This window comes from Zingiber officinale, chromosome 8B (assembly GCF_018446385.1).
Source record: "Zingiber officinale cultivar Zhangliang chromosome 8B, Zo_v1.1, whole genome shotgun sequence".
In the NCBI taxonomy this organism is placed as follows: domain Eukaryota; kingdom Viridiplantae; phylum Streptophyta; class Magnoliopsida; order Zingiberales; family Zingiberaceae; genus Zingiber; species Zingiber officinale.
Genome location: NC_056001.1, coordinates 83,600,151 through 83,622,575, shown reverse-complemented (window position 1 = coordinate 83,622,575; position 22,425 = coordinate 83,600,151). Strand labels below are relative to the sequence as shown.

The 22,425-nt window shown below is 37.9% G+C and overlaps 3 non-coding genes across 3 annotated transcripts; all 3 read left to right on the top strand.

Moving 5' to 3' along the window:
* Positions 1–2,742: 2,742 nt before the first annotated feature.
* On the top strand, positions 2,743–2,848 carry LOC122018231. The gene has a single exon (XR_006121660.1). It is a non-coding gene; the product is annotated as a small nucleolar RNA R71 (small nucleolar RNA).
* Positions 2,849–9,320: 6,472 nt separating this feature from the next.
* LOC122018257 lies at positions 9,321–9,426 on the top strand. Its single transcript, XR_006121684.1, has one exon. It is a non-coding gene; the product is annotated as a small nucleolar RNA R71 (small nucleolar RNA).
* Positions 9,427–14,382: 4,956 nt separating this feature from the next.
* LOC122018262 lies at positions 14,383–14,488 on the top strand. The gene has a single exon (XR_006121689.1). It is a non-coding gene; the product is annotated as a small nucleolar RNA R71 (small nucleolar RNA).
* Positions 14,489–22,425: the final 7,937 nt, after the last annotated feature.

The following is a 22,425-nucleotide window of genomic DNA, read 5'->3' as shown; positions in this document are numbered from 1 at the left end:
GAATGTGCGTCAAAACATGTATAAATGATCATAAGGTCTATGCACATTACACCCCCACACTTGAACCTTTGCTTGTTCTTAAGCAAAACCTACCAATCTAGATTTATGTGCGTAGATGGCTTTTAATAATCCCTATTGAATCAATATAAACCTATCATATAGTTTCATTAATGAGCATGATACAAAAATTATTTGAGTGTGGCCTAAGTAGAAGTTCTCCGTGCTCAGTGTAATAACTGATTTAACTTTTCCAAGTGTCAATCTCTAAGCCTAGTCAAATTTTCATTTAATCGTGTTCCTCATACTTCCGGCGATAGACACTTACCTGCCACACACAAGGTTCGTTCCACTCAAAAATGCTATCCATCATCTACACAAAGTCTCAAAGGAATACTCAGTATCAAGAGAAACATAACATTCATTTCCCTAGTAACCTAGCTCGGTCTCAAAGGGGTGAATTGCTAGTTTCCACTCACGATAACTATTTTTTTATACCTTATTTTTTTCATTTTTTTTATTTTTTTTATTTTTTGCAAAGTATTAAATTTGAACAAACTTTTAATTTCATCATTTTTTTTGGGATTGATTTTTGCAAATAGGCATACTTGAACAATGCTCACTTTATACTACTATGGATAGGAAAATAAAAATCAATAGGCATACCAGCATACCAAATCACACAACATAAATATCTAGATGAAATGTGCTAGTATTTTGCATTAAGGAACAAACAATCATAATATGATGAATGATGCAACTAGCAAATTTTATTAGCCAATAAAAAGTATGCAAAAGCAAAAACTAAACTAAACCAAATGCGTTTAATGCATCCCCCCAGACTTAAACTTTTCATTGCCCCAATGAAAACTAAAATAATGTGGAGGAGATTAAAAATAAGAGAAGTTACCAAATGATGTGTGCCAAATGCCCATGTCATTAACTTCTCTATCATGTAATTGCACTCCTCCTAATCTTTGAGTCCTATAAAATCAAGTAGACAACAAAAATTAAGTAGAGGATGCATGTTCATTATAGAGAAAGAAATGAAACTAGAAAGAACTAAACCAATGCATGAAAACAAGGAAAATGAACTTGGGTTACCTCCCAAGAAGCGCTTGTTTAAGGTCATTAGCTCGACCACCTCATTAAATTCATCAAAAGCTCTCTCTTGGAGGATAAGATATTTCAACACCCTCCTACTGAGGGCTCTTATTATGGAGAGAGCTTTCATCAAAGGAGCTACAGAGTAAAGTATAACTCTCTCCATCTTCGTCTTCTTTGAAGTTCTTCCAGGTGGTCGAAGACGGTTCAGTCTGAGCTTCCAACTATGGGCCTCTTGAAAACCTACACACCCAAAAGAAAGGCAAACCTCCCACAAGCATGTAATATAAGAAGGAACTAGAACCATATTAGTATGAACTGAATATGCATCAAAAATTGAATCACATCGAACAAAATCACTTATAGGTACATCTATAAAATTTTCTAAAAGATCATTAGAAATACTAACCTTGCAATGCTGAGAGATACTTGAAAGTTCTAAACATGTGAATGTGACTTCTGAATCTTGTATTGGCTCTAGCTCTGGCTCAAGTGGTGGTGCCTCTAAAAGTGGTGATTCTTGGGGCTTTGCTTCCATTGCACAAGTCCCTACACATTGGTCCACAACATGTTCAATCCTTGCAACTCTCATAATCTCAGAAGGTTGTGTAGATAAAGAAGGTGATTCTTGAGATGCTGCTAACACAACACAACTCCCTACACTTCCTTCCACAACATCATCATCAACACAAGCGTCAAAAAATAAACCAACATCAATATCCTCAGTGGGAGAATCATCTATAAGAGGATCACTAACTTTATTTGCAGTTTTAAGTTGATCTACCACATCACATTCATCATCTGAAAATTTAATTTCATCATAACACCCAGTAAACCTAGAAGATAGAATTGAAAACTTGTTATCCAATGCATTATCATCACAATCCACATCTGAAGGGTCTTCATCTTTATATACATCCAAAAATCTACACTCAACCATATTAGTGTCACAGAATTTGCCAAAGTCTTCGTCTTCATTGACCCTCACTAGCCTTTGCGGAAAAGGAACCTTTAGTGAAGGTCTTGGGAAAGGTACTTCCTTTTTCCCATATTTCCTTTGAGCTTGCGGAGGAGGTCCAACTTGCTTATCTAGTGTAGGTGTGATCAATCGTTGAGGGAAAGGTACTTGTGGCCTTTGGGAACTTCCTAGAGTAATGAAACTAAGTTCTTGTGGTCTTCTACTGTTCATCTCCTCAATTCTGTACAAGTCCTTTTTTCAGAAGTTCTTCATGATTCCTGCCACTTCTCAACTTAGTATCATTATCATTCACACTAGATAATGCCTGTGTAGGAGCAAGGTCTTCTTTGAACTATTTTGAAACTATGCTATTAATCTTTACCCCCAAATGTTTGAATTCCTCATTTAGTGACTTGTGAATTTCAACATTTTTGGGTGGTTGAACTGCATTTTGTGTGACAGGCTCTCTTGCATTTATGGCTTGCACTTCTTGAATTTTTTAGGGAGATTCCATCCAACTTTTGTTCGACCATTCATGGAGGGTCAATGTTACTTGATCAATTAATATATATGCTTCATCTACACTCTTGTCCATAAAAGAACCTCCAGCTGATGAATCTAACAAACACTTATCTGAGAAAGAAATTCCCGTATAGAATATGTGCAGGGTTAGCCATTTTTCCAAACCATGATGAGGGCACTATCTTTGTAGACTCTTGAATCTGTCCCATGCTTCAAATAATGATTCTACATATGCTTGAGCAAAATTTGTGATACAATTCCTCATATAAATTGTTCTAATTGGAGGGAAAAAATGATCCAGAAATTGCTTCTCCAATTATTCCCAACTTGTGATGCTTTAAGGACGAAGAGAATATATCCAAGTCCTTGCTTTACCCTTGATACTGAAAGGAAAGACCATCAATCAAACTGTATCCGCTGACACTCCTTCATAGTTCACCATATCACAAATCTCTAGAAATGTCTCAAGGTGCAGATAAGGACTTTCTGATACTTCTCCTCCAAATTTGTAACCTTATATCATGAAAATTAACTCTGGGTCTACTTGAAATTTTCTGCTTCAATGTGAGGCTACACAATGGGAGATAAAAATCTTACAGAAATGGGTGCGGAGAAATCTCTTAAGGGCATGCTTGACATGTTAGTGCTCATGGAAATCTAAAAAAAATTATGAGAAGAAAACAAAAATGAAGAATTAAAGACAAGAAATAAAATGCTATATGAAAATCAAGAAAGACAATGCAGAATTTAAATTGCAAGAAAGAAAGTGCATAAAGAAAACAAGGAAGAAAAAGTAAAAGGAAAAAGAAAAACGTCTAGAGTAACTCATATGCTAATTAACTTATGTTAATCGAAAACAGTCTCCGGCAACGACGCCAAAAACTTGGTACGCTTCCGCAAGTGCACGGATTCGTCGTCAGTAATATATAAGATTGTCGAACCACAGGGACTGTTGATTAAGCTCTAGAGATGTCGCAAAGTGAATTATCTAGACGGTCGAAAGTTGGCATTGGCGCTTGCAAACTAACGAGAGTGATCAAAGAGAGAAAGAGACGGATGAGAGAATCGATCTTGGAGGGAATTGAGAATTGGGAAATGGATTCTAGGATTTCAGTTTCATTGTGGTGGAACCTGATGCATCATGTTTTATCTTTTACTCATCGTCAATCAATATACCTTCGCTAGAAGTTAAAGCTACTATCCTTAAGTACTAATCAGAGAAGATCCCTGTGAAATCCTGTTACGGTTAACCCCTGTCACTAGGGCACCTCGGTAGTTCACAAGAATACAAATCTAATCGGTAGCATTAGGGATAGAGATAGGGGTTTGGTTTGATCTCTTATTTTCTTGTGGAGAAGTTGCCTCTCCTTTCAAGGGAATATCCTAGATGTCCGTGAATGGGTTACCCCTGTCACTAGGGCTCCTCGGGTATATGATTTAAGATCCTCTCTTTACGAAATTAGCAATTCCTACACAATCAATTAACATGACAAGGCAACAAGTCTCATGCATATCAAATAGAAACAAAGCAAGAGAAATCATCCAACGAGTAAAGGTACAAACATGAGTCTTACATCAAACCCTATCCAAAATTACTCCCTACATCCAAGGAGATCTATTCCATTGCGAGAGAGGAACAACCCCAAAACATAAGTAAAGCACACTTACAACCCTTGCTGTGAGAAGAATGGGAAGAAGTGATGCTTGCCGAGGTTTCCGATGTCTTGATGATGCCTCCTTGCTCTAGAGATGGATGGAATGTCAAGAGATGGCGACGGATGAAGCTCTAGGGTTTTCCCCGAAGGGGAGAATCCTTTCCTAAGGAGAGGGGGTGAAATCCCGAACCAAAGATGCCTCCTGAATAGGGTTCTTGACCCTTATATAAGCTAGGGAACGGGCACCGCATGACCCGTGCCACTACCGTGCGAGTTCCGCACGACCAATACTTTCCTCCCTTCGGGTTGAGTGGCACGGCCGTGCAGGTGTGGCACAGTCATGCCTTCTTTTGCCTCTGGTCATGCTGCACGGTCGTGCCAATTGGCACGGCTGTGTGGATCTCGCGCTCTACTCCTGGGACACAGCGGTGCATGTTTGCACGATCGTACGTTGCTTGGCTGCGGTTATGGGGGCACGACCGTGCATATTTGCACGACCAAGCAAGGATCCTCTTCTGTTTGGTCGCACGACTATGCAAGAATTGCACGGCCATGCCATGTTCCTCCTCTGTTTGGCCACACGGCCATGCGAGGTTACACAGCCATGTTCTCTGCCCCGTTCCGGTGCATCAACAATTGCTATTTTTGCTCTGAAAGTTATTCCTGACAACACAAAACAAAACAAAGAGTAGATCTCCGAACAAAAGAGTATATATGATGAATACACGATAAAAGAGGCATTCATGCAAAGAAAATATGCGTATAAAGCAAGTGAATGTGCGTCAAAACATGTATAAATGATCATAAGGTCTATGCACATTACACCTCCAGACTTGAACCTTTGCTTGTTCTCAAGCAAAACCTATAATCTAGATTTATGTGCGCAGATGACATTTAATAATCCCTAATGAATCAATATAAAACTATCTTATAGTTTCATTAATGAGTATGATACAAAAATTATTTGAGTGTGGCCTAAGTAGAAGTTCTCCTTGCTTAGTGTAATAACTGATTTAACTTTTTCAAGTGTCAATCTCTAAGCCTAGTCAATTTTTTATTTAACCGTGTTCCTCATACTTTCGGCGATAGGCATTTACCTTTCACACGCAAGGTTCGTTCCACTCAAAAATGCATGCATCATCTACACAAAGTCTCAAAGGAATACTCGGTATCAAGAGAAACATATCATTCATTTCCCCAGTAATCTAACTCGGTCTCAAAGGGGTGATTTGCTAGTTTCCACTCACGATAACTATTTTTTTATCCCTTATTTTTTTCCTTTCTTTTTTTTTTATTTTTTGCAAAGTATCAAATTTGAACAAACTTTTAATTTCATCATTTTTTTTGGGATTGATTTTTGCAAATAGGCATACTTGAACAATGCTCACTTTATGCTACTATGGATAGGAAAATAAAAATCAATAGGCATACCAGCATACCAAATCACAACATAAATATCTAGATGAAACGTGCTAGTATTTTGCATTATGGAACAAACAATCATGATATGATGAATGATGCAACTAGCAAATTTTATTAGGCAATAAAAAGTATACAAAAGCAAAAACTAAACTAAACCAAATGCATCTAATGAAAACAAAATAATGTGGAGGAGATTAAAAGTAAGAGAAGTTACCAAATGATGTGTGCCAAATGCCCATGTCATTAACTTCTCCATCATGTAATTGCACTCCTCCTAATCTTTGAGTCCTATAAAAGAAAGTAGACAATAAAAATTAAGTAGAGGATGCATGTTCATTATAGAGAAAGAAATGAAACTAGAAAGAACTAAACCAATGAATGAAAACAAGGAAAATGAACTTGGGTTGCCTCCCAAGAAGCGCTTGTTTAAGGTTATTAGCTCGACCACCTCATTAAATTCATCGAAAGCTCTCTCTTGGAGGATAAGATATTTCAACACCCTCCTACCAAGGGCTCTTATTATGGAGAGAGTTTTTATCAAAGGAGCTACAGAGTAAAGTATAACTCTCTCCATCTTCGTCTTCTTTGAAGTTCTTTCAGGTGGTTGAAGACGGTTCAGTCTGAGCTTCCAAATATGGGCCTCTTGAAAACCTACACATCCAAAAGAAAGGCAAACCTCCCACAAGCATGTAATATAAGAAGGAACTAGAACCATATTAGTATGAACTGAATATGCTTCAAAAATTGAATCACATCCAACAAAATCAATTATAGGTACATCTATAAAATTTTCCAAAAGATCATTAGAAATACTAACCTTGCAATATTGAGAGATACCTGAAAGTTCTAAACATGTGAATGGGACTTCTGAATCTTGTATTGGCTCTAGCTCTGGCTCAAGTGGTGGTGCCTCTAAAAGTGGTGATTCTTGGGGCTTTGCTTCCATTGCAGAAGTCCCTACACATTGGTCCATAACATTTTCAATCCTTGCAACTCTCATAATCTCAGAAGGTTGTGTGGATAAAGAAGGTGATTCTTGAGATGCTGCTAACACAACACAGCTCCCTACACTTCCTTCTATAACATCATCATCAACACAAGTGTCAAAAAATAAACCAACATCAATATCCTCAGTGGGAGAATCATCTATAAGAGGATCACTAACTTCATTTGCAGTTTTAAGTTGATCTACCACATCACATTCATCATCTGAAAATTTAATTTCATCTTAACACCCAGTAAACCTAGAAGATATAACTAAAAACTTGTTATCCACTGCATTATCATCATAATCCTCATCTGAAGAGTGTTCATCTTTATATACATCCAAAAATCTACACTCAACCATATTAGTGTCACAGAATTTGCCAAAGTCTTCGTCTTTGATATAGGTTAGTTTTCATGGGTCCCCGATAAGGAAGGAAAAGGAGATAACCAAATGGAGAAAATAGGTCAATATCGACCGGGATATACTTCCGAGTGAGTAGGCCAATATCGACCGAGATATGCTTCCAAGGAGGAAGACCTATATCGATCAGCATACACCTTAAAGGAAGCAGGACAATAATGGCCGGGATATACTTCAGAGTAAGTAGGCCAATATCGGTCGAGATATGCCTCCAAAGAGGAAGACCTATATCGATCAGCATATGCCATAAAGGAAGCAGGCCAATATCGACCGCGATATACTTCCAAGTGAGTAGGCCAATATCGACCGAGATATGCTTCCAAGGAGGAAGACCTATATCGATCAACATATGCCTTAAAGGAAGCATGCCAATATCGACCGGGATATACTTCCGAGTAAGTAGGCCAATATCAGCCAAGATATGCCTCCAAGGAGGAAGACCTATATCGATCAGCATATGCCTTAAAGGAAGCAGGCCAATAACGACCGGGATATACTTCCGAGTAAGTAGGCCAATATCGGCCGAGATATGCCTCCAAGGAGGAAGACCTATATCGATCAGCATACGCCTTAAAGGAAGTAGGCCAATAACGGCCGGGATATACTTCCGAGTGAGTAGGCCAATATCGACCGAGACATGCCTTTAAGAAGGAAGGTCAATACCGACCGATTTGACTAATATCTTGGAATGATATTTGATAAAACATCGCCCCGGGCTAGCTAGAATAATAAACATAAAGGGGCTCGGACGAACATTGCCCCAGTAGCCTCATGAGAAGTAATAATAATTGATCAAATCTAGCTAGGCCTAGTTCCAACTAATACAGGGAACATTGGTACACTAAACTATCTATGATATAGCAAAGACAGGAGGGGCAAGTAGGAACGATAGAAACACTTTAACGGACCTGTGAAACAGGATAGAAGTAAATATTTTAAATGAAATAGTCAATGGAGATATTTGCAGTACATGATTGCATAACAGGTGTTATATACTTTAGCGGGAAATATGTTTTTAGACTATTTTATAGGTACTAGACGATAAAGAAGGTACATCTGGGGTACAAAAAAGATTCCTTAAAAGTCATTTACCATAAGTACGCAACTTACATCATCTCATAACAAACCGGGGTCCACTTCATGACTACGGAGGTTATATGAAGTGGTATAAAAAGGGGAATCCTCTCCGTTGGCTAGGTAAGTTCACATCATTACGCACATTCATAACCCTAATTTTTCAACTACTGTTCATCTTCTTCCTCCTTTTTTCCACACCAAGAGAGATGACTGACTTGAGCGTCAGAGGGCCTAGCCAGGGATTCACACTCCGGTCTTAGGTCACTGACGGTAGTGTTGGTTGGTCTCTTGTGCACAGGAAGCCTTGGAAGCTCCGAGTCTGGGTGTTCTTCGATCGGATCTCTTCATCGCCATTGGTATCTTATATCAAGAAGGCACTCTTGTGGCTTCATCTTCTTGGATCCGCTTTGGGTTTCTCGGATCGGCGTCCCATAAGTATTATTCTCCATCAACAGTAGGTTTTTTTCTCTCGGCTCTCCGTTTTATTCAGCTTCTCAGACAGGATCAGTCTTCATTGACCCTCACTAGCCTTTGTGGAAAAGGAACCTTTAGTGAAGGTCTTGGGAAAGGTACTTCCTTTTTCCCATATTTCCTTTGAGCTTGCGGAGGAGGTCCAACTTGCTTATCTAGTGTAGGTGTGATCAATCGTTGAGGGAAAGGTACTTGTGGCCTTTGGGAACTTCCTGGAGTAATGAAACTGAGTTCTTGTGGTCTTCTACTGTTCATCTCCTCAATTCTGTACAAGTCCTATTTCAGAAGTTCTTCATGATTCTTGCCACTTCTCAACTTAGTATCATTATCATTCACACTAGATAATGCCTGTGTAGGAGAAAGGTCTTCTTTAAACTATTTTAAAACTATGCTATTAATCTTTTCCCCCAAATGTTTGAATTCCTCATTTTATGACTTGTGAATTTCAACATTTTTGGGTGGTTGAACTGCATTTTGTGTGACAGGCTCTTTTGCATTTATTGCTTGCACTTCTTGAATTTTTTAGGAAGATTCCATCCAACTTTTGTTCGACCATTCATTGAGGTTCAATGTTACTTGATCAATTAATATATATGCTTCATCTACACTCTTGTCCATAAAAGAAAGTCCAGCTGATGAATCTAACAAACACTTATCTGAGAAAGAAATTCCCCTATAGAATATGTGCAGGGTTAGCCATTTTTCTAAACCATGATGAGGGCACTATCTTTGTAGACTCTTGAATTTGTCCCATGCTTCAAATAATGATTCTGCATATGCTTGAGCAAAATTTGTGATGCAATTCCTCATATAAATTGTTCTAATTGGAGGGAAAAAATGATCCAGAAATTGCTTCTCCAATTATTCCCAACTTGTGATGCTTTGAGGACGAAGAGAATATATCCAAGTCCTTGCTTTATCCTTGATATTGAAAGGAAAGGCCATCAATCAAACTGTATCCGCTGACACTCCTTCACAGTTCACCATATCACAAATCTCTAGAAATGTCTCAAGGTGCAGATAAGGACTTTCTGATACTTCTCCTCCAAATTTGTGACCTTGTATCATGAAAATTAACTCTGGGTCTAGTTGAAATTTTCTGCTTCAATGTGAGGCTGCACAATGGGAGATAAAAAACTTACAGAAATGGGTGCAGAGAAATCTCTTAAGGGTCTGCTTGACATGTTAGTGCTCATGGAAATCTAAAAAAAATTATGAGAACAAAACAAAAATGAAGAAATAAAGACAAGAAATAAAATGCTATATGAAAAACAAGAAAGTTAATGCAGAATTTAAATTGTAAGAAAGAAAGTGCATAAAGAAAACAAGGAAGGAAAAGTAAAAGGAAAAAAGAAAAACGTCTAGAGTAACTCATATACTAATCAACTTATGTTAATCGAAAACAGTCTCCGGCAATGGCGCCAAAAACTTGGTACGCTTTGGCGCTTGCAAACTAACTAGAGTGATTAAAGAGAGAAAGAGACGGATGAGAGAATCGATCTTGGAGGGAATTGGGCTTTGGGAAATGGATTTTAGGATTTCGGTTTCATTGTGGTGGAACCTGATGCATCATGTTTTATCTTTTACTCATCGTCAATCAATATACCTTCGCTAGATGTTAAAGCTACTATCCTTAAGTACTAATCAGAGAAGATCCCTGTGAAATCCTGTTACGGTTAACCCCTGTCAGTAGGGCGCCTCGGTAGTTCACAAGAATACAAATCTAATTGGTAACATTAGGGATAGAGATAGGGGTTTGGTTTGATCTCTTACTTCCTTGTGGTGAAGTTGCCTCTCCTTTCAAGGGAATATCCTAGATGTCCGTGAACGGAGTACCCCTGTCACTAGGGCCCCTCGGGTATATGATCTAAGATCCTCTCTTTACGAAATTAGCAATTCCTACACAATCAATTAACATGACAAGGCAACAAATCTCATGCATATCAAATAGAAACGAAGAAAGAGAAATCATCCAACGAGTAAAGGTACAGACATGAGTCTTACATCAAACCCTATCCAAAACTACTCCCTACATCAATAGAAAAGGAGATTTATTCCATTGCGAGAGAGGAACAACCCCAAAACATAAAGTAAAGCACACTTACAATCCTTGATGTGAGAAGAATGGGAAGAAGAGATGCTTGCCGAGGTTTTCGATGTCTTGGTGATGCCTCCTTGCTCTGGAGATGGGTGGAATGTCAAGAGATGACGACAGATGAAGCTCTAGGGTTTCCCCCGAAGGGGATAATCCTTTCCCAAGGAGAGGGGGTGAAATCCCGGAGCAAAGATGCCTCCTGAATAGGGTTCTTGACCCTTATATAAGCTAGGGCACGGGTGCCGCATGACCCGTGCCACGGTCGTGCGAGGTTTGCACGACCAATACTTTCCTCCCTTCGGGTTGAGTGGCACGGTCGTGCAGGTGTGGCACGACCGTGCCTTCTTTTGCCTCTGGTCATGCTGCACGGCCGTGCCAATTGGTACGACCGTGTGGATCTCGGGCTCTGCTCCTGGGACACAGCGGTGCAGGATTGCACGGCCGTGCGTTGCTTGGCTGCGGTCATGGGGGCACGACCGTGCATTTTTGCACGACCATGTAGGGATCCTCCTCTATTTGGCCTCACGACTGTGCAAGAATTGCACGGCCATGCCATGTTCCTCCTCTGTTTGGCCACATGGCCATGCGAGGTTACACAATCGTGTTCTCTGCCCCGTTCCGGTGCGTCAACAATTGCTATTTTTGCTCCGAAAGTTGTTCCTGACAACACAAAATAAAACAAAGAGTGGATCTCCGAACAAAAGACTTTATATGATGAATACATGATAAAAGAGGCGATCATGCAAAGAAAATATGCGTATAAAGTAAGTGAATGTGTCTCAAAACATGTATAAATGATCATAAGGTCTATGCACATTATACCTCCAGACTTGAACCTTTGCTTGTTCTCAAGCAAAACCTATAATCTAGATTTATGTGCGCAGATGACATTTAATAATCCCTAATGAATCAATATAAAACTATCTTATAGTTTCATTAATGAGCATGATACAAAAATTATTTGAGTGTGGCCTAAGTAGAAGTTCTCCGTGCTCAGTGTAATAACTGATTTAACTTTTCGAAGTGTCAATCTCGAAGCCTAGACAATTTTTCATTTAACCGTGTTCCTCTTACTTCCGACGATAGACACTTACCTATCACACGCAAGGTTCGTTCCACTCAAAAATGCTATGCATCATCTACACAAAGTCTCAAAGGAATACTCAGTATCAAGAGAAACATAGCATTCATTTCCCCAGTAACCTAACTCGGTTTCAAAGGGGTGAATTGCTAGTTTCCACTCATAATAACTGTTTTTTTATCCCTTATTTTTTTCCTTCCTTTTTTTTATTTGTTTGCAAAGTATCAAACTTGAACAAACTTTTAATTTCATCATTTTTTTTTGGATTGATTTTTCCAAATGAGCTTATATGATTTGAGTTTATCCAGTTAACAAAATGTAGTTGAGAGATCACCATAGAAGCAAGAGTATTAGTCCGGTTCTATGAATCATGACTATTTTCAAAAATATCTACCATCAAAGTCAAGCATAATATGAAGAGATCCTAAAACTAGGCCAACATTCAAATTCTTCTTGTAATAACATTGCTCACTTTATGCTACTATGGATAGGAAAATAAAGATCAATAGGCATACTAGCATACCAAATCACACAACATAAAAATCTAGATGAAATGTGCTAGTATTTTACATTAAGGAACAAACAATCATGATGTGATGAATGATGCAACTAGGAAATTTTATTAGGTAAAAAAAATATGCAAAAGCAAAAAACTAAACTAAACCAAATGCATCTAATGTATCCCCCCAGACTTAAACTTTTCATTGCCCCAATGAAAACTAAAATAATGTGGAGGAGATTAAAAGTAAGAGAAGTTACCAAATGATGCGTGCCAAATGCCCATGTCATTAACTTCTCCATCATGCAATTGCACTCCTAATCTTTGAGTCCTATAAAAGAAAGTAGATAACAAAAATTAAGTAGAGGAAACACGTTCATTATAAAGAAAGAAATGAAACTAGAAAGAACTAAACCAATGAATGAAAACAAGGAAAATGAACTTGGGTTGCCTCCCAAGAAGCGCTTGTTTAAGGTCATTAGCTCGACCACCGCATTAAATTCATCGAAATCTCTCTCTTTGAGGGGTAATATATTTCAACACCCTCCTACCAAGGGCTCTTATTATGGAGAGAGCTTTCATCAAAGGAGCTATAGAGTAAAGTATAACTCTCTCCATCTTCGTCTTCTTTGAAGTTCTTTTAGGTGGTCGAAGACGGTTCAGTCTGAGCTTCCAACTATGGGCCTCTTGAAAATCTACACACCCAAAAGAAAGGCAAACCTCCCACAAGCATGTAATATAAGAAGGAACTAGAATCATATTAGTATGAACTGAATATGTATTAAAAATTGAATCACATCCAATAAAATCAATTATAGGTACATCTATAAAATTTTCCATAAGATCATTAGAAATACTAACCTAGCAATGCTGAGAGATACCTGAAAGTTCTAAACATGTGGACGTGACTTCTGAATCTTGTATTGGCTCTAGCTCTGGCTCAAGTGGTGGTGCCTCTAAAAGTGGTGATTCTTAGGGCTTTGCTTCCATTGCACAAGTACCTACACATTGGTCCACAACATGATCAATGCTTGCAACTCTCATAATCTCAGAAGGTCGTGTGGATAAACGAGGTGATTCTTGAGATGCTGCTTCCACAACACAACTCCCTACACTTCCTTCCTTAACATCATCATCAACACAAGCATCAAAAAATAAACCAACATCAATATCCTTAGTGGGAGAATCATCTATAGGAGGATTACTAACTTCATTTGAAATTTTAAGTTGATCTATCACATCACATTCATCATCTGAAAATTTAATTTCATCATAACAGCCAGTAAACCTAGAAGGTAGATCTGAAAACTTGTTATCCACTGCATTGTCATCACAATCCTCATCTGAAGAGTCTTTATCTTCATATACATCCTGAAATCTACACTCAACCATATTAGTGTCACAGAATTTGCCAAAGACTTCGTCTTCATTGACCCTCACTAGCCTTTGTGGAAAAGGAACCTTTAGTGAAGGTCTTGGGAAAGGTACTTCATTTTTCCCATATTTCCTTTGAGCTTGCGGAGGAGGTCCAACTTGCTTATCTAGTGTAGTTGTGATCAATTGTTGAGGGAAAGGTACTTGTGACCTTTGGGAACTTCCTAGAGTAATGAAATTGAGTTCTTGTGGTCTTCTACTATTCATCTCCTCAATTCAGTACAAGTCCTTTTTCAGAAGTTCTTCATGATTCCTGCCACTTCTCAACTTAGTATCATTATCATTCACACTAGATCTTGTCTGTGTAGGAGCAAGGTCTTCTTTAAACTATGTTGAAACTATGCTATTAATGTTTTCCCCTAAATGTTTGAATTCCTTATTCTGTGACTTGTGAATTTCAACTTTTTTGGGCGGTTGAATTGCAATTTGTGTGACAGGCTCTCTTGCATTTTATGGCTTGCACTTCTTGAATTTTTTAGGAAGATTCCATCCAACTTTTGTTAGACCATTCATGAAGGTTCAATGTTACTTGATCAATTAATATATACGCTTCATCTACACTCTTGTCCATAAAAGAACCTCCAGCTGATGAATCTAACAAACACTTATCTGAGAAAGAAATTCTCCTATAGAATATGTGCAGGGTTAGCCATTTTTCCAAACCATGATTAGGGCACTATCTTTGTAGACTCTTGAATATATCCCATGCTTCAAATAATGATTCTCCATATGCTTGAGCAAAATTTGTGATACAATTCCTCATATAAATTGTTCTAGGAGATAAAAAATGATCCAGAAATTACTTCTCCAATTGTTCCTAACTTCTGATGCTTTAAGGATGAAGAGAATATAAGCAAGTCCTTTCTTTATCCTTGATACTGAAAGGAAAGGTCATCAATCAAATTGTATCTGTTGACACTCCTTCACAGTTCACCATATCACAAAGCTTTAGAAATGTCTCAAGGTGCAGATAAGGACTTTCTGATACTTCTCCTCCAAATTTGTGACCTTGTATCATGAAAATTAACTCTAGGTCTAGTTCAAAATTTTCTGCTTCAATGTGAGGCTACACAATGGGAGATAAAAATCTTGTAGAAATGGATGCAGAGAAATCTCTTAAGGGCCTGCTTGACATGTTAGTGCTCTTGGAAATCTAAAAAAAATTATGAGAAAAAAAACAAAAATGAAGAATTAAAGACAAGAAATAAAATGCTATATGAAAAATAAGAAAGACAATGCAGAATTTAAATTGCAAGAGAAAAAGTGCATAAAGAAAACAAGGAAGAAAAAGCAAAGGAAAAAGAAAAACGTCTAGAGTAACTCATATGCTAATCAACTAATGTTAATCGAAAACAGTCCCCGGCAATGGCCCAAAAATTTGGTATGCTTCTGTAAGTGCACAGATTCGTCGTCAGTAATATATAAGATTGTCGAACCACAGGGACTGTTGATTAAGCACTAGAGATGTCGCAAAGTGGATTATCTAGACGGTCGAAAGTTGGCTTTAACGCTTGTAAACTAACGAGAGTGATTGAATAGAGAAAGAGACGGATGAGAGAATCGATCTTGGAGAGAATTGAGCTTTAGGAAATGATTTCTAGGATTTCAGTTTCGTTGTGGTGGAACCTGATGCATCATGTTTTATCTTTTACTCATCGTCAATCAATATACCTTCGCCGAAAGTTAAAAGCTACTATCCTTAAGTACTAATCAGAGAAGATCCCTGTGAAATCCTGTTACGGTTAACTCCTGTCACTAGGGCGGCTCGGTAGTTCACAAGAATACAAATCTAATCGGTAACAATAGGGATAGAGATAGGGGTTTGGTTTGGTCTCTTACTTCCTTGTGGAGAAGTTGCCTCTCCTTTCAAGGGAATATCCTAGATGTCCGTGAACGGGTTACATCTGTCACTAGGGCCCATCGGGTATATGATTTAAGATCCTCCCTTTATTAAATTAGCAATTCCTACACAATCAATTAACATGACAAGGCAACAAGTCTCATGCATATCAAATAGAAACGAAGCAAGAGAAATCATCCAACAAGTAAAGGTACAAACATGAGTCTTACATCAAACTCTATCCAAAACTACTCCCTACATCCATTGCGAGAGAGGAATAACCCCAAAACATAACGTAAAGGCCACTTACAACCCTTGATGTGAGGAGAAGGGGAAGAAGAGATGCTTGCCGAGGTTTCCGATGTCTTGGTCATGTCTCCTTGCTCTGGAGATGGACGGAATGTCAAGAGATGGCGACAGATGAAGCTCTAGGGTTTCCCCCGAAGGGGAGAACCTTTTCCTTAGGAGAGGGGGAGAAATCCCGAACCAAAGATGCCTCCTGAATAGGGTTCTTGACCCTTATATAAGCGAGGGCACGGGTGTCGCACGGCCCGTGCCACGTCCTTGCATGTTCCGTATGGCCAATACTTTCCTCCCTTCGGGTTGAGTGGCATGGTCGTGCAGGTGTGGCACGGTCGTGCCTTCTTTTGCCTCTGGTCGTGCTGCACGGCCGTGCCAATTGGCACGACCGTGTGGATCTCGAGCTCTGCTCCTTGGACACAGTTGTGCAGGATTGCACGGCCGTGCGTTGCTTGACTGCGGTCATAGGGGCATGGCCGTGCAGATTTGTACGGCCATGCAGGGATCCTCCTCTGTTTGGCCGCACGGTCGTGCAAGAATTGCACGACCATGCCATGTTCCTCCTCTGTTTAGCCACACGGCCGTGCGAGGTTGCACGACCGTGTTCTCTACCCCTTTCCTGTATGTCAACAATTACTTTTTTTGCTCCGAAAGTTGTTCCTATCAACACAAAACAAAACAAAGAGCATATCTCCGAACAAAAGAGTATATATGATGAATACATGATAAAAGATGTGATCATGCAAAGAATATATGCGTATAAAGCAAGTGAATGTGCGTCAAAACATGTATAAATGATCATAAGATCTACGCACATCACTGGGCCATGTCTACTCCATAGGGCCATGTGGCATAACCATATCTACTTCACCAGGGCCATGAGATAGAATGATGCCTACTTTACAGGGTCATAAGCTACTAAGATCATGTCTAGTTTACAGGGCCATACTAGGGTCATGTCTACTTCATAGGCCATGAGATAAGGCCATTCCTACTTTACCAGGGTCATGAGACTGTTGGTTGCTACTCGAAATACCATTATAGTTCCCCTGTACAAAAATTTGTACAAGCATAGAACTATCCTAGCTACCCATGTGCTCTACTGAAGTTAAATTTAGATTACAAACGATGCTTAACATTATTAATCCAAATTATCCTTCAGAAGTTAAACTTGGATTGGAAACAATACTTAACATTTTTACTCAAAGTTTGACTGATGTGATCTTCCTAAGTTAAACCATATTACAGAAGTTAATTAAATATCTATTTCAAAGATCGACTTCCAGGTTAAACATGGCGAGACACTAGGCCTTCTTGGGTATGGGATCATCCACCATTTCCTAGACAAAGTCTTTCTAAGAAATTGGATATTTAACTTCTTACAGTAAACTAGGTTTAACTACAAAGACCTCAATAGAAGCACAATATCGTAACATGAAATCGAAAAATAAATCGATAACAAAATGATAACCTAAAACCGATAGCCTCTTGTGTTTGGTTTTTCAAGATCTATACAAAGAAGATGAATTAGTTATGATGTCGAAACAAATAACTAGTTATACCTTTCTTAGTAGCTTATAGACCTCTTGATCTTCTGTTGTATTCCTCTCCCCTCTTGGATGTCATGTGAGCGACGATCTACCAAGATGGAATCCACCCAAGCTTCTTCCTTTGCTTCCAAGTTTCGGCCACCAGCTAACCTCCAAGGGATGCTAGACAAGAGAGCTTCCTTCTCTTCTTCTTCTCCTTCAAACAACCAGCCACCAAGAGAAAGTCCAACTTGATGTCGTGGGCCTCCAAGAGAGAAAACAAAAAGAGAAGAGAGAAAGATGATGACCGACCACCAAGGGAATAGAAGAGAGGAATTTCGGCCACAATAGAGAGGATGGAAGGCTTAGATTGTTCTCTATGAGGCACCCTCTCCCTCTCTTTTATAATCCTTGATGAATCCAAAAAAGGAAAGTTTTAAAATAAAAAATTAAAACTTCCTTTTATTCCTTTACATGGCCGACCACCACTTGTGCATTAAACAAGGAAAGATTTTAAACAAAAAATTAAAATCTCTCTTTTAAAATCCCTTTTGTGGTTAGCTATAAAAGACATGTTTTATAAAATTAAAATATTCTCTTTTAAATCCTTTTGTGGATGTCTATAAAAGAAAAGATTTAAAATAAAACTCCTTTTATATCATGGTTATAAAAAAGGAAAGTTTAAAATTAAAAATTTTCTTTTAAACATTATAGATAACTAGAAATAAGGAAAGATTTCAAATCTCTCTTTTAATCCTTTGTAGAAAGCTATAAAAAGAAAGATTTCAAAATTTAAAACTCTCTTTTAAAACCATGTGGAAAGCATCATAAAAAGAAAGTTTTTAACAAAATAAAAACTCCCTTTTATTTCCTTTTATGACCGATCTAAAAAAGGAAAGTTTTATAATTAAAATCATCCTTTTAAATCATTTTAATGGATCTCTATAAAAGGAAAGATTTTACAAAAAAATAAAACTTCCTTTTCTATGTGTGGATGGTCGGCCCCTTGCTTGGGCACCAAGCAAGGCTTGGTCGACCCTAGCTTGGGCTCCAAGCTTGGCTTGGCCGACCCCTTGCTTGGGCTCCAAGCAAGGATGTGGCCATCCGTTAAGCTTGGTTAAGAAGCTGGGCTTTGGGTAGATATAAGGATTTTTGAATAAGAGACTACAACAGGGACCAAGAGGAGGAATTGGTTTTGGTCTCCCGATGAGCTTGAGCTTCCCATGTTTGCCCCGAACATCCAACTCAAGTTCATCAATAATAACTCATACCACTAAAGAGTTATTATTGCACTACCGTACCAATCCCATATTACAATATGGGCTCCTTATCATGAGTGTGCTAATCTCTCTGTGTTCAAGATATCGAATGCCCATTGATTAAATGAGTTACTGACAACTCAATTAATATCTAGCTCCAAGAGTAGTACCACTCAACCTTATTGTCATGTCGGACTAAGTCCACCTGCAGGGTTTACATGACAATCCTTATGAGCTTCTCAAGGGGACATCATCAACCTAGATTACTAGGACACAGTTTCATTTTATAATCAACAACACACAATATAGATAATATCATTTCCCAACTTATTGGGTCTTTTGATTTAACGAACTAAATCTCACCCTTTGATAAATTAAAGAAATAAATATTAAGTATACGTGCTTGTTATTATATCAAGATTAAGAGTACGTATTTCCATAATAACAGAGGTCCTGTTCTTTTTTACAGTCAGTATAAAAAGAACAATCTCAAATGGTCCTGCTCAATACACTTAGAGTGTACTAGTGTAATTTTATAGTAAAGATAAACTAATACCAAATTACACTACAACCATTCCAATGATTTGTCCCATTCCATCTTGGTTGTGAGCAACTATTTATAATTTATAAGAACTGATAACATGATCTTCTGTGTGACACCACACACCATGTTATCTTCAATATAAATTAAATGAACAACTACATTTAGCATATAAATGTAGACATTTGACCAATGTGATTCTTATTTCAAAATAAATGTTTATATAAAATGCTAGACTTTTAGTATACATTCTAGCAATCTCTCACTTATACTAAAAGACTATGCTGCCATACATCTTATTCCCATCCTCTCAACATGTCAATCAAAAGCTTTTGTCGGAAGGACCTTTGTAACACCCATAGGATCCCTAGCAATTTTATGAATTATTTTCCCATGATTAAAATAGGCTTTATGTAGATTTTTTTCAAAAAAAAAAAGGAAATAGAACCAAAAAGAGGCATAATCAAGGTTTGAACCTTGGACCTCTTGTTAGATGCATGTATGTGATAACCAGTAGCCCCAGCAGGAGTGTGCTGTTAGGAAGGTAAGGAACATTGTAGTTAAAGGTAAGGAAAGGCTCCCTTCACTTAGAAGGAAAAGTTGAGTTGCCTTCTTCCTCCCTAATGAAAAGATGAATTTGCCTTCTTCCTTCATTTAGCATAAATAAGAGAAAGTGAAAGAGAACTCCATTTTTTCTTCTCTCTTCTTCCTCCCTCCTTCTCTCCACCGAAAACCTAAGCCCTCACCTTCACCATTGCCAAAACCAAGCCAAAGGATTTCTCCTAGGGAAACTTCACAAAAGAAAGGGTACTTTCATTAGTAAACCAAGCAAAAGGAAGTAAGTATCTCCCTCACCTGCAGTGCAAGTAGTTCCGTGTGTTTCATGTATTGATAATGTTCAAAAACCTAGGATTAGGTTATTATATGTCTCGGCCAAGAAGGGATAAAAGCTTTAGAGGAAGTTTAAGACCTCAACTATGCTTGTTTATTAGTCCTCATGATATGTAGACCATTATATGATGTTAGTATAAATTTTTCATGTTTCATGTTGCTTATAAATTTCATGTCATACTCCTAGGGTTTCGGTCAAAGAAGGATAAGAGGATTAGAGACAATTTAAGACCCCAACTATGCTTGTTTATTAGTCCTCATGATATGTAGACCATTATATGATGTTAGTATAAATTTTTCATGCTTCATGTTGCTTAGAAATTTCATGTCATGCTCTTAGGGTTTTGGCCAAAGAAGGATAAAGGGATTAGAGACAATTTAAGACCTCAACTATGCTTGTTTACTAGTCCTCATGATATGTAGACCATTATATGATGTTAGTATAAATTTTTCATGCTTCATGTTGCTTAGAAATTTCATGCCATACTCCTAGGGTTTCGGCCAAAGAAGGATAAGAGGATTAGAGACAATTTAAGACCCCAACTATGCTTGTTTATTAGTCCTCATGATATGTAGACCATTATATGATGTTAGTATAAATTTTTCATGCTTCATGTTGCTTAGAAATTTCATGCCATACTCTTAGGGTTTCGTCCAAAGAAGGATAAAGGGATTAGAGATAATTTAAGACCTCAACTATACTTGTTTATTAGTCCTCATGATATGTAGACCATTATATGTTGTTAATTTAAGTTTTCATGCTACATGTTGTATTCAAAAGTTAGAACCCTACCTTTAGGTTTCGGCCAAGATAGGAATATAAGGCTTACAACAAAGTTTTAAAACCTAATCATGCTTATTTATGCTTCTTCATGATGTATGATCTCTTATATGATGTGAGTTTAGGTTTTCTTGCTACATGTTGTATTCAAAAGTTTAGAACCCTATCTTTAGGTTTCGGCCAAGATGAAATATAAGGCTTAGAGAAAAGTTTGAAATCTAACCATGCTTGTTTATGCTTCTTCATGATGTATGATCTCTTATATGTTATAGTTTAAGTGTTCATGCTTGTTGTTGTATTAAAAGTTTAAGAACCTTACCCTTAGGGTTCGGCCAAGATTGAATGAAAGGTTTAAGGAAAAGTTTTAAAACCTAACTATGCTTGTTATGTTTCCTCATGATGTACGATTCTTGATATATGGTTAGTTTAAGTTTCCATGCTTCATGTTGGGTTAAAAACCTAGAATCCTACCTCTAGGTTTCGGCTAAGTTATGATTTAGGTTTGTAGGAAGATCGAAACCCTAACCATGCATGATAATGACTTCTTATGATGTAATATGGATTTTATGGCACCATGTTATATGTTATGTACACTTGTGCCATCATGTTATGTTTTCCCTATGATATGCTAAATGTTATGTGCACTTATGCCATCATGTATGTTTTCTCTAGGAAATGCTATATGTTATGTGCACTTTATGTCATTATGTTATGCAAGGCTTATGTATGATGAAAAGCCTAAGAGATGCTTCCCTTAAGTTGGGACTAAGAGCACTCTTCATGATATGACAAGAACATGATATGCTATGATATGATATGAAACATGATATGTTATTTTACTTTGTATGGCTTGTACCGGGGATGGGCTCCTAAGTTGCCCCTAGGTCGATGGTCAAAGAAACGGGCCTAGTAAGGGATGGGCTCCTAAGTGCCCCTAGGTCGATGGTCAAGGAAACGGACCTAGTTCCTAATAGGTTCGGGATTAGCTACCTCGGATCTATTTAGGATGCGCGTAAATTCATGTATGTGGTACAAAGCCAGGCCCTCATGATGAGATTATGTTTAAGTATTTATATGATATATATGTTTTCAAAGGACATCTTACATATACTCATTTCATGATACATGTTTTCAAAGGACATCTTGCATATGTTTATTCATGCTAAATGTTTCTTTATGTTTTAGTAAGATGTTTCTTTTTGAAAATATGTCTATGATGCCTAGATGATCATGCTACTACTTATGTATGAGTTTCTCACATGCTATGTTATGATTTACTTACATGAGTATAACTCTACTTTATGCTAGCATGCAAATTTATATCTAGATGTTGGTTAAATGAACATGTCACCACTTTATGTTTAGATGTATGATTTATGTTTTGTGAGTAGGAAAGAATCTTACTAAGTCTATGTGCTTATAGTTTTATGTTTTCCTTGTACTGCAGAAAAGGGTAAGGAATGACTACACTAAGAGGAGCAGCAGGAAGGGCGAAAGATGTGTGTGCCAGTGGCATGGTGGAATAGATCCATTTGTGTTTCAAAACTTAAATATATCTAAG